The sequence below is a fragment of the Octodon degus genome, unplaced genomic scaffold (genome assembly GCF_000260255.1).
Source record: "Octodon degus isolate 3935 unplaced genomic scaffold, OctDeg1.0 scaffold00146, whole genome shotgun sequence".
In the NCBI taxonomy this organism is placed as follows: Eukaryota; Metazoa; Chordata; class Mammalia; order Rodentia; family Octodontidae; genus Octodon; species Octodon degus.
In genome coordinates this window covers 6004297-6017032 of record NW_004524722.1, presented here as the reverse complement: position 1 = coordinate 6017032, position 12736 = coordinate 6004297, and the positions used below count along the sequence as shown (strand labels likewise).

Here is a 12736-nt window from a genome sequence, read left to right as displayed (position 1 = left end):
GTGCCAGTAGTGCTTATTCCAGGAATGCAGCCCTGACAGATCTTAAGGCTTGGATGCTTCTATGCATTTGCATGGCTCCAATGGAAATGTGCAGAAACAGTGAAATTTAGGTTGTTGCTTGCAGTCAGAATCATGGAAACTGTAGAAACATTAAAAGGTGGGGGAGGGGCATGAGAAAACATCATGTGTGATTTTCCCGGAGGATTCGGGACACCTTACTGCAATAGGATTGGAGGAACTCCATTCTGGAGGCTTAAAGAGAATGTAGTGCATTTACAGAAACACTGCGCATGTGTGGGGGAAGGAGCAGTGTGGATCTCAACAGAGGATGAGTAAGGTAGAACTACATGGTAGAGAGGGATCTTGTGAAACTATAATTTCTCTTTAACCCAGTAGCACTGGACATCTATTTGCTTTGAAAGGTCAGAAACTCACCATATTCAATGGAGGGAAAAGAGTCACAGCAACATCCATTTGTTCCCCAGTCTAGAGAAGGCAAGGAACCTGGCATTGGCTAGTGAATTGGTGATCAGGAATGAAGGATTGCTCCCCAGTAATACCATCACAGCCCAGCAGATACTCATTTTCCCTCTTCTCCTGTGTCCACACTGAGCACTGTTCTGTCTTCCCCATGCCTCCTGCGTTCGCTAGAATCCCCAGCACTGCCCTTGACCTTCCTTCACCACATCCTCCTCCCATTTGGATGCTATTAATTCCTGAACCCAGTCCTACTCTGTCCTAGGTCAGTGCTCTTCATGGAGCACATCTCCAACCCTTTCAAAAAAAAAATTTTTTTTTGGCAGAACTGGAGATTGAACTCAGGCCCTTGTGCTTGCCAGAGAAGCACTTATTCTACTGAGCCATCTCCCCGGCCCCACCCTTTCAAAATTTATTAGAGACAGTCTCCCTAACTTTTTAGGATGCTCAGGCTGGACTTGAAATTTCAGTCTCTCTGCCTTGGCCTCCTGAATAGCTGGGATTCTAGGCAGGCATCGCTCATTGCCTCCTCTTAGCTCCACTCACCTCGTTGAGATTGGAGAATCTGTCTCAGATCTGGAGCCAGTAACACCCTGTTCTGACTCATGGGGCAAGTTCTTGGTTCCTTCAGAGTCAATAGCTTACTCCTAGGGAGGAAAATGGGAACTCCAGATATCGTAGTTGTGTCTTTCAAACACCACTCACATCTATCATTTCATCTTATTTTTAAGCACAAAATCTCCTCCTTGGTGATCCAGGAAAGGGATATGATGAACCTCTGAAACTGACGTCACAAGGGACAGACCTGCCTTCTCTTGTATGTGGAGGGATCTTTGGAGGATCTTAACTAGTCAAAAGCAGAGTTTTCCTGTGAAGGATTTTAATTTATGTATTTGTTACAGGGTCTCACTGTGCAGCTTGAACTCATACTGATCCTCCTATTTCAGCCTCCCCAGTGTGGCAGGCCTGGCACTGCATGCATTATAGAGGAAAGAACTGGGTCCTTGCACTTGACATGCAGGTGCATAGACCTCTGAGCTATCACCCCATCCCTTTCTGAAGGAATTTAAAATAGCCCCCTCCCCACCTAAAATTCAAATAACATAATGTGTGGAAGGGTTCCTGCTATTAGTGTGGGCTCCTGAGAATCAGGTCAGTAAGTGCATCTGCAGCATGCGGCTCTTAGGGGTCTGCACTTATCAGCATAGGAATCCCACCTGGAGGAGCCCAAGAAGTCCACAGCTGCATGTCTACAGAAAAGTCCTCAGATACCACCTGAGGTTTCAAGATTTATTTTTTTCTCTGGGAAAAATGACAAATAGTTGGCAGAGGAACACCAAACTAATATTTCTCTGAATTCCAGAAAATTGGATAAGCTCCATGCTGCCAGCAGGCACGCAGTTGTACTCAGCAGGATGAGGCCTTTCCCAGTGCTTCTGAACATGATGGCTAAGCTACACCAACTGTGTGCACTTGGGGCACCGTTCTGTTTCACAGGCTCATGATTTGAGGCATGATGTCTATCACTTCCAGTAGAAAAATCTATACTGCTGTATGCAAGGTTGATTGCAATGGATAATTCTTGCTCCCTTCTAAAAATAGATATATTCCATCTATGATAAAGCCTTTTGAATCCAAAGCCTAGAGCTCTATGGAGGTTTACACTGCGTAACGTGCAGTCTGAGCCCTGTATCCTTAATAGAACTACTGCTCCTGCCGTGACTCCACACAACTCCAGCGCCTCCCAGACCTTTTGAATCTTGCTGCTCTATTCTCAGTAGCACTAAAATAACTCAACTCTGGTCAATGACCAGGAGTTTATGTAAGACTCTTCTCCTAACAAAATTTCAATCCATATGTCACACACATACGTTTCTATGGTGTCCTTCATACTCTGGAGATAACAAATTGTGGATGTGCCTCACTGACAAAGTTCTGCCATTCTTCACAGCCCTAATATGCTGATCATGGAGATTTTCCCAGTGTGAAAGAGAAAAAAGCAAGGTCAGACTGGATCCTCCCATCCCATTGCCGCCTGGGAGATGACTGAAATAATACACTCTCTTTTCACCCACTTTACAGATCCCTGCAATGATTCACTATTATTTTCTAGGTCAAACGGGGTTCACAGTCACAAAAATGAACAAATAATTCCAGAAAACATATGCATGGCTTTTGCTGAGGGGACAAGTGAACAAGTGTTTCACAAGTACCTCTTCTCATTTTACATCTTTACTAATTCTGTTTTTATTTAGCTTTATCAGTTAAATGTAGTTTAATATACTCGATATTGAAGAAGCCAGAGAACAAAAGTAGGATGTGTGACATCCAATACCAAGCCTGACACCTTCTGCCTCAGAATCCATTGCCCTCAAATTGATAATACTCACCCAGAATTCCAGGCTCTCCCAGCCCAGGTTCACCCATATCTTTCATGGATTTTCTTCATTTGTTCATTTTATCTTTGTGGATTTTTGTTTGCAGAGAAATATGGCAGTGCACTTGGTGATCTTCCCCCCCAACTTTGTCCTCCTTACAAAAGTTATCAGTAAAAAATAAAGCAAGGGCAGGGCCCACATACACATACACATACACATACACATACACATACACATACACATACACATACACATAGAGAGCTTTGTTCTTCAAAATACTACATTCATACTGTTTATAACATGAACGAAAGAAATCATGTTTAGAGGCAAACAGGTCCATTGCAGGATGTTATAAATGCAGCATGTGCTGACTTGCCAATCACAGTTGTGTTGAGGACTGGCTCTATATTTTTCATGAAATTCTCATTTTCCACATTAAAGAAATGTAAGTCTCCTGACACCAGCTTTGCAGAAATAAGACTGTTTCTTCTGAGTTTCACCAAAAGCTTTCCAGCCTGTATGGTGCCCTCTATGGTGCCCTATGTGTTAGTTCAGATGACTGCCTTAAAATCCACCTGTGTTGTTGTGACAGTCACAGGAGCTAGACAGACTTGCTAAGCTAGGATTAAGTGGCACCACTTCTGGATGCCCCAGCGGTGCACACATAGCAGCAGCAGAGGTGCACAGAGCGCATCGGGTGAGCCACGGCCAGCTTGAGATCGACTGGAACTTAGAAAAGCCTCCCTACCCAAATGCAAGAGGAATAATTATTAAAAATTCAAGTTTTACAATTGAAATTGATGTAAAAAAACAAGGAAAAAAGAACGTGTGACCCAACTCCAGGGGAAAATGTGAAAAGAATAAGCAGAATAACTCTGAATGACCCTTAGATTCTGGATTCAAAGATAAATGCTTCCAAGGAACTATGCCAGCTCTGCCATTAGGGACTGAGTGACACTGTGAAGCAAAATAACACACAAAAGAGAGTTTTGGAAATGGCCTTCCTGGTGAAAAATAAAAGAACACAACAAAAGACTGATAGTGATGAGGAAGCTCCAGCGACATGAGACATGTGAGGTGGGATATTTGTGTATTTGCAGGCTGCACAATGAAATTTCACCCTATGGCTCGATTCACATGTAAAACTCAACTCAAAATATATGAAGATGTTAAACTAAACAAATGAAAATGAAAAATTGCTAAAAGAAAACACAGGGAAGGTCTGGACAAATACCTCAGCAGATTAAAATACCTGCAAGCAGGTGCAAGGGCCGGGGTTTAATCCCCGAGCCTTCCCTCCAGTTCCATCCCTGTGGTTTACCGTGGCAGCAACTGAGACTGGGTATGGTGCGGCCTACCTTAAATCCCACTTGTGGGAGGCTGTAAAGAAGTGGATCACTTTGAGTCTGATCTAGTAATTTGATCCCAAACACCCTGTAGACCCTTTCGTAAAATATAAATAAAGTAGGAAAGAAAGAAAAAAGAAAACAGAGGGAAAAGCTCCATGACAACGTATGGTAAAGAATTTTTGAATATGAAATCCAAAGTAGGATAAAAAAAAAGTGGAAAGGCAGACGTATATCAAAGTACAAAGCTTTTGCGCAGCAAATGCAACAATGAACCAAATGAGCAGGCAGGCTGTAGAATGGGAGAAGGCATTTGCAAAACATGTATGTGATAAACCAATGAAACCAAAAGACATAAAGAACTTGTATAACTGGACAGCAGAGAAACAGCTATTTCAATTTACAAAATGGACAAACACCCGAATAGATATTCCTTTAAAGTCATACCAATGTACTCCAGCTATACAAAAACTGCTCAAAATCATTAATCATAAAAACATGATATAAAATAAAACTACAGTGAGGCAGCCCCTCACTACTGTTAGAATGACTGCTGACATTACAACAAAGAGCAAGGGATGGCATCGATGTGGAAATATGGTGCCCTGTAACAGGATGGTGGGCGTGGAATTTAGTTGAGTCATTTTGGTGAATATTATGGAAGGTTCTCAACCAATGAAAAATATATAAAAAGCACATCATGTAGTAATCTGAAAACTAGGAGTATGTAAGAAAGGTAGGAGTCCCTATGCCCAGCTCCTATGTATTCTCATGACAATCTGAAGCATTATGTGAAATATCCATGATATGGAATCAATCTGAGCTCCTATCAATGTATACCTGGATAAAGATAAGTGGTACACGCATGATGTCAAATTCTTTGACTTGGAAAAGAAATAACGCATGAAATCTCATCTTTTGCAGCAACATGGATGAGGGTGGAAGATTTTCTGTTAAATGAAACCAGAAAGACCCAGATCATCAGTAATGCATATTATCACATAATCATGTGGAATGAATAGATAGTGATCTCATGTAAGTTGAAGTGGAATGTGGGGAGGTTGCGGGTCTAAGACGGGCAGATATTTGTCAAAAGATATAAAATGGAAGTTAGGAAGAACAAATATATTAACTGTGCTATATGATAGCTATACTGAAGAACAATGTGTTATGTTTTTTGTGCGCATGTGTTAGCTTGGTACAGGGTCTCACTACACAAATTGGACTTGTGGTGACCTACTGTTTCCAGACTCCCCATCAGTGAGATTACAGGGGTCTACCACCATGCCTGGACTCTGTCGCCAGCTCACTGCACACCAGGGGAGTGTCCCTCAGGGCATGTGGGACTGGGGATCTAATCTTGGTCTTTGCACTTAACAAAGCAGGCACATAGTCCACTCAGCTGTCTTGTGAGCCTTATATTCTTAAAAATTGCCTAAGGAATAGATTTTGTTGATATATATATATAATTTTCTAGAACATTGGTCATTTGGGAAAAGCAAATCAAAACAACACTGAGATTCATCTCACCCCAGGAAGAAAAGCTATTATAAAGAAATCAATTAGTGACAAATCCCAGAGAGGCTATGGGGAAAAAGAAACCCTTCTCCACTGTTGGTAGTAGTGTAGACTGGTGCAACCTCTGTAGAAACCAGTATGGACATTCCTCAAAACCTAAGATTGGAAGGCCTGTTCAAACCAGCTATTCCCCTTGTGGGTATTTTTCCAGAAGAATTAAATACATCATACCACAGCAAAATATGTGCACCCATGCTTATAGAGCCACTATTGTCATTGCTAAATCTTGGAAACAATATAAGTACCCACAACCTGTGGTATCAATAAAAATATGTGGTTTTGCAATGAAGAATTACTCAGCTAAAAAGAATGATAAACTTGAAGTACCTATAGTTAAATGGATGCTACGATAGACCATACTCACAAGTGACATAAATCAAACCCACATGTGTAAATGCCCTACTGTCTCCTTTAGTGTAAGATTCAGAAGGGCTGGACAAATAGCTGGGGATATGCAGTGACTGTCATGCCAGCCCCGCCCTTGGGGCTCCCTGAGACGGCAATTGAGAATGGGCGTCGTGGCGCATGCCTGTAATATCAGCTCTTTGGAGGCTGTAAACAGGTGGATCACTATGAGTCCTATCTAGTAGTGAGGCCCTGCACACCCTGTAAACCCTTCCCTAAAAGACAAAATAAAAATAAAAATAATAAAGATCCAGAAAGACTAAATAAAATCTGAAAGATACAGTAGAAGTAGTAAAAGGGAAAGAACAATGGGGAAAGGTGAAAATGAAGGGGAAAAAATCATGCATGTATATACACAGGATAGTTAAGATGATTGTACTACTAATTTATATTAGTTTTTTTGAAGGTAACAGTTAATGGTTGAAATGATTACTTTCACAAATTTTACACATCTGTATCATGTAATCTGAGCAATTACATTGAAAACAACAATGTGGAATGTAAAAACCATTGTAGAATACTTACAATATTTTTAACTGTATATCATTTCTAATATCTCATCTACAATTTTTCTATTATCTTTAAAATAAAAATAAAAGTAGACTTGGTTGTCACCATTAAGCAACTTTTTAAGTTAGTGAGTAAATTAATTAACTCCATTTAGACATTCCCCAATGTATAAATATTTCAAACAAACATGGTATATGTGAAAGATACTAAAAACTGACCAAAAACTCAAGAATTATGCATTGTCTAAATCATTCAGAGATAGTTAGGCGAATAAAAAATTTTATTGGTAAAAACAGCAAAAGAACATAAGTGAAAATAAAAAAAATCACTTACATTGCTTCACTTAGGCTTGTTACTGAATATTTATAAGAAAAAATAATATTATACAATTCACCTAATGAAATAAAAATTTCAATTGATTCTGCAAAGAAAAACAGAACATTTTCTCTAAGCTAATGTTCCTTCGTATATCACTGATGGCCCCAAATCATGAAAACATGCTATTGCAATGTTTTGCACAAGATCCCAGAAAGCAGAAAATTCCAAAACATCACAGGATACCATGGACCTTCCCTCCACATTCCTCTTTTGCACTGTACTATATAAGAATTGAATTGAGATGCTCCCCTTTTGTATGAACACACAATTCTTCCCACAACCTCTGAAAGTAGTGGACTTCTGTGAGGTGTAAATACCTAGGCATCAGAACTGCGTGATTCTGCTGTAGCTCATGTCTACATTTCAAAACTAAATAACAATGGCTTTCTTAATGCAAACAAAATCTGACCATTTGCTTTTATAATATTGTCTTAGTTATAAAGTAATGTCATAATTGATACTTCCTCTGCATTCCATTTTCGGTCCAGGGGGCACATAGGCCACACACATGTGCAGAAAAATATTCAATAGCTCTTTTTCAGTGTGTGTGAATCAAAAGTGATGATGCATTCTAAAGGAGTAAGAGACTCTGACTGAAATTCCATTATGGAATGCAAAAAGAGAGAGTTTTGGATGTCTCCACCTTACCTCTAATTGATTCCCCCTCAAGGCATCCCATAAGGAGACTAAGAATCTCACAAACCGTGCACTTTCTCTTGAATATTTCTAAATAATTGAATATTTGTAAATACGTTACAGTTAGTCTAGCAGCAGTAATGTCTACATGAGGAAGCATAACTATTCCATAAAATGGTGAAATGGAAGCAGAGCACATTCCCTACTGTGCTGTAAAATAGATCAACCTTGGAGATACACAAAAGAGACAATTGACAGGAAGAATGTTGACTGAGCTCTACAGCAAAGATATCTCCAAGACATATGTGTTCTTCTATCTAGTCACCAGGAAAGGCTTTTCTAGAAGGACTAGGCTATATTCAATCTTTGGAGCTCACAGGTAAAACATATTTATCATCTAGCAATCACATTTTATGAATTGACAAAAGAAAATTACTTTAAGGCAGACAAAAACCTTTGTTACTCTTAGTTAACATGTAAGACACAGATGGAAATCATCCCAAATTGCCACGTTGGATGCAAAGTATTGCAAGCTTCCTCAGCCTAATTTCTGAAGGAGTAGCTCATTAAGTTGTTCTGCTGAAAAAACTCAGGTAGAATTCCTAGTGTACTAGCAGAAAGAGAGAAAAAGTATAATAAGTAAATGGAGATCTTTCAGTGGTCAAAAGCCAGTTTCCACCCAGGAACATTTTAATGTGGCCTTAACCCCTCAAGTGTTCTCAGTTTCTTTCTTTCTTTCTTTCTTTCTTTCTTTCTTTCTTTCTTTCTTTCTTTCTTTCTTTCTTTCTTTCTTTTTTTTTTTTTTTCAGAACCGGAGTTTGAACTCAGGCCCTTGCACTTGCTAGGGAAGCACTTATTCCACTGAGCCATCTCCCCGGCCCTATTCTCAGGTTCTATTGGCCCACACACCCAGAGATGTCTCCAGAAAGGAATCCAATGGTTTCTCTGGTTGACATTCCATAAGCCATAGGCCTCAATGGGGATTCACCAAAGAATGTCTGGGGAAACCTGTCCTCTGCTTCAAAGAGTGGCAGCTGCTCTAGGAGCATTTACTAGCCGGCAGAGTCACCACTGTTTATCCAAGTTCTGTAAGGGATAGTTAAAATAATGAATATGATCACTTAGCATTCTACAGTAAAGGTTTGAAAGTCTACAACTTATCTCTTACACACCTCAATGATATCTAGACCTAGGAGAAAAGGTTGGAAATCCTCCCTCACACTAAATATGTTTTGGTCCCATAAGTATGCTGCATTTGGAGATAGCTCCTTCTGGTGTCACCCAGAAGACGGTCCTAGCCACTGTGGCTCACTTTAGCCTCCCAGAGGAGACCTGCCCAGAACTCTAAGCCAGGACATGGCTTTTATAAGTGTCTTCATGGATGGGCATAGCTCCTTTTTGTCTCATATGATCCAGAAATGGGGTGTGTGTCTTTTTGAAATGACTTCTCTGTCTTTGTTGTTAACACATGCTCATTTTCTAAGGGCTTCACTTAGTTGAAACTGTCTATACAGTTTTCCTAATTTCACATGCCTCGAAAAAGGAAAGTATAGAGAGGTGGGAAAATTAATAATAAGGTCAAAGAAATGAAACTGAAACAGAGCAGGCCTGACATTTGCTCTACCACGTAGAGGGGGGTCAAGACAGTCCATCCCAGTGAAACCTGGCCTCGAAGTCTTTAAGAAAGGTTGCCGACCATATGTCATGTATTTGGCAAAAGGAGTCCTGTGTTTCATATACAGGCATGTATATTTTCTATGTCCAAGCTAGATTTAAAAGTCCCACTTTGCATAAGTTTACATGGAGTTCACTAGGAGGCTTTATAGCTTTACTTTCTCCAGTGATATTGTCCAAAGTCAAGCAAAGAATATCAGTACTTTTAGTAACTCATTCAAATGCAACATATACAAGTACAAAACAGTCATAAAATGTCCCATTAGGGAAATACCATAACCTTATAGCATTTCCATGTTTTAACTTAGATTTACCAACAACATTTTGAACAGCATTTTAACAAAACCATGTAAGAGACAAAGCATAAGAAATTGTGATCAATTTTAACAGAACTATATGACATAAAATTGTATGAGACAAAGCATGAATGATTATGAGCAATGAGCAAGTACATATCAACATTTGAAGAATAAAAATTAGTTACCTAAGCAAGTCCCAATCCAGAATCCATGAAAGAAAAACAAACTCATACCTCCATCCAGTGATCTCGGTGGAACCTCCAAAATGATACAGAGAAACTCCCACTGACACAGGGAGAAAAACTGATCTCCCAAATAAAAGGTACCTGGGACAAGTTCATGTCCTCTAAAACCGAAGACTGTATTTTAGGAACAAATGGAGGTCATGAGCAGAGTATATTTATTGAGGGAAAGAAAGCTTCTGTGTGACAGAAAGACAGGAGGGGGGCCTGAGCGGATTGTCTCCAGGAAGCTGTTTCTTCCAGAACTTTTATAGAGGAAAACCATGTGGTGAGGCTGGTCTAAAGTGGTGGAGAAGATATGAGAACTCACTTACGTGGGCATGAGGTGGAACAAAACTATGGTCAGCCAATGAAATAACAGGCAGCATTGCTCAGGTAAAATTGATTAAATCCACTATCAAATAGGGAAATGAGTTATGTAGCAAGCAGGCATGAGTATGGTACAAGGTCTCTTCCTGTTGGGAGTTGGGATACTGTCTCATTTGGGCTCTTTCAAGGTGATTGATACCTATTTAGAATATTAATCCCTGATGCCCATCTCTAGGGAAGTATGTACCTGTGTTTCCTCTTTTCGCTTGAGGTCTGGCCCATGTGGGAGTGTCTGCCTCTTCTAAGTTGTAAAGTCACCTTGTCTTCCATCTTGTCTCCTTGAAGGCCTGTCCCTGTCTGACTGCCTATAATATTTCTATCTAATTCAGCTGCCTATAGCAGTACATCTGCATAATGCACTTTAATTATTTCTTTTATTCTTTTCTCTCACACAAGTTAGAGTTGCCTGGAACATTTCCATAAATACCTTAATCTTGCTAGGTATCCCAGTTCCCTCAATCTCTATCCTCTTCCTCTCATTGATCTCCTTCATCTTCATTTCTTTTTTGCGAAGGTTCTCAAACTTTTCATTTTACTTTTTCTATGGTGTTTCATATTCACCCCACGAAGTATTGAAGGTTAGCAGAGGAGCCCCTTAAGGAAATTCCTTCCACAGACTGCTCTTGGTTTTTTTTTCTCCATTATTTTATTATTTTTTATTAATTTTATTGAGAAAAAATAGCAGTAAGAAAGTTTTAAAACCAAGTAGTAGGACAGTTTCAATAATTAATAACATTGTAATGCTCTTGCTTTTAATCTGTCAGTTGCATTTTGTTCTCCAGGTGACAGATACAATTGTACCTACCTTGGTGATTTAGAATTATTGTAAGCAGTTAGACAGAGGTGGGCCCTTGACTGCTTGATTAAGAAGACACCTGTGGCTAGAGACACATTCTCTGATGGTCAGACTGGAAGACAAAGTGGGAGGGCTACACCTACCTATTCCCCTAGGGATGAATAGCAGGGACTGATATTCTAATTCACCTTAGGTGGAGAACCAAAACCTTCTTACCCTAGCCCTTCTAGGAATTTTCTTTTCTTTTTTTTTTTTTTAATTTTAGTACAGGGTCTACAGTGTCTCACTACACAGACCAGCCTCACTACCACTGGGATTACAGGCACATGCCACCACGCCCGGTCTCAGTCTTATCTCTGGAGGCCATGGGTCAGGGCTCGCAAGTCACATCTGGGATCCAACACATTCCTGGGCCTAAGTAGGCAATTTAATCCCTTGAGCTATCTGGCCTCCCTTAGAACATTCTTGTTCTTCCAATGTATACTTGCTATATGGCTTGCTGTCCCATTTGACGCCCACCCCCCATTTACTCAGCCTTACCTAAGCAACCAGTAATCATTTTTTTAATCAGAGAAAAAAAACAAATGCAATGATACAGAATTCCAAAGCAAGATAGTTGGAAATTAACAATGAATAATATATTGCATGTTGTAATCTTCAAAGTAGTTGCTCAAATCCCAAGATATACATATACAAAATTAATCAAAGATTGTAAGAATAAACTGTTCTTTCCTATGAATTAATAGAAATTAGTACTGTAATTATGTTACCTGTGCTGTACTTTTGCTTTTGATACTGGGAATTGAACTCACAAATTTGCACTTCCAGACAGGCACTGTGCTGCTGAGCTATATCCCTGAGCCTTACCTATCCTCCGTGTGTGTGTGTCTGTGTGTCTGTGTGTCTGTGTGTGTATTTTTTTTCCTTCCCTTTCTCTTTTTGTGATTCCAGATATTCTGTGGATTGAACTCAGACCCATGTGCTTGCCAAAGAAGTGCTTATTCTACTGATCCATCTCCTCCCCCTGCCCCCAGATATTCTTTCCTTTAGAGCACTTTCTTTTCCTTTCACATTATCTATTATACATTTGGAACCTGGGTACATAATCAGTTTCTTCCATAAGGGAGACAATATGATCCTTACACAAGCAACTCTAATTTATTTCACTTCTAAGTATGGTGTCTAGAGCCACAGTCTGCCTGGCAATCTCAAGGTCCTGCGTTTGATACCCAGTACCACGAAAAAAAAGTATGGTGTCTTGTTATACCACTTACCTATGCAAACCTAGAGATTGTGCTTCTTTGTACATGAGTAGTACTTCATTGCATACCTTTTATTTTTTATTTTTTTTTTTCAGAACTGGGAATTGAATGCAGGCCCTTGCACTTGCCAGGGAAGCACTTATTCCACTGAGCCATCTCCCCGACCCCTATACTTCTAGATAGAAGTCACTTGTCTGAAAGATTATTGACTAAGAATTATCCCCAATTTCTGGGGATTTTGTTTACTCTTTTGGTAATCTGTTTTGATGCACAAAATGTTTTCAATCACAAGAGAGTCCAATAGTTGATTCTTTGAACTATTTCCTCTGCAGTTTGGTTTTTGTTTATGAATTCTCGGACCTATCCAAGTCTTCAAGAAATCTTCC

The 12736-nt window shown here is 39.8% G+C and overlaps 1 protein-coding gene across 3 annotated transcripts in view; it reads right to left on the bottom strand.

Annotated features, from left to right (window-relative positions):
* LOC101570739 (tripartite motif-containing protein 5-like) overlaps positions 1-3058 on the bottom strand; it is a 158614-nt gene extending 155556 nt beyond the window's left edge. The window contains exons 1-3 of one of the 3 annotated variants that reach the window (XR_002818232.1): positions 2868-3058; positions 1024-1124; positions 436-514 (exon numbers count right to left, since the gene is read on the bottom strand). The gene's annotated coding sequence lies outside the window, so the exon portion shown is untranslated. Of the gene's footprint in view, positions 1-435; positions 602-1023; positions 1381-2867 lie in introns of those variants that run through there. The other 2 variants (XR_002818231.1, XR_002818233.1) reach the window with 2 other exon arrangements.
* Between the last annotated feature and the right edge of the window lie 9678 nt (positions 3059-12736).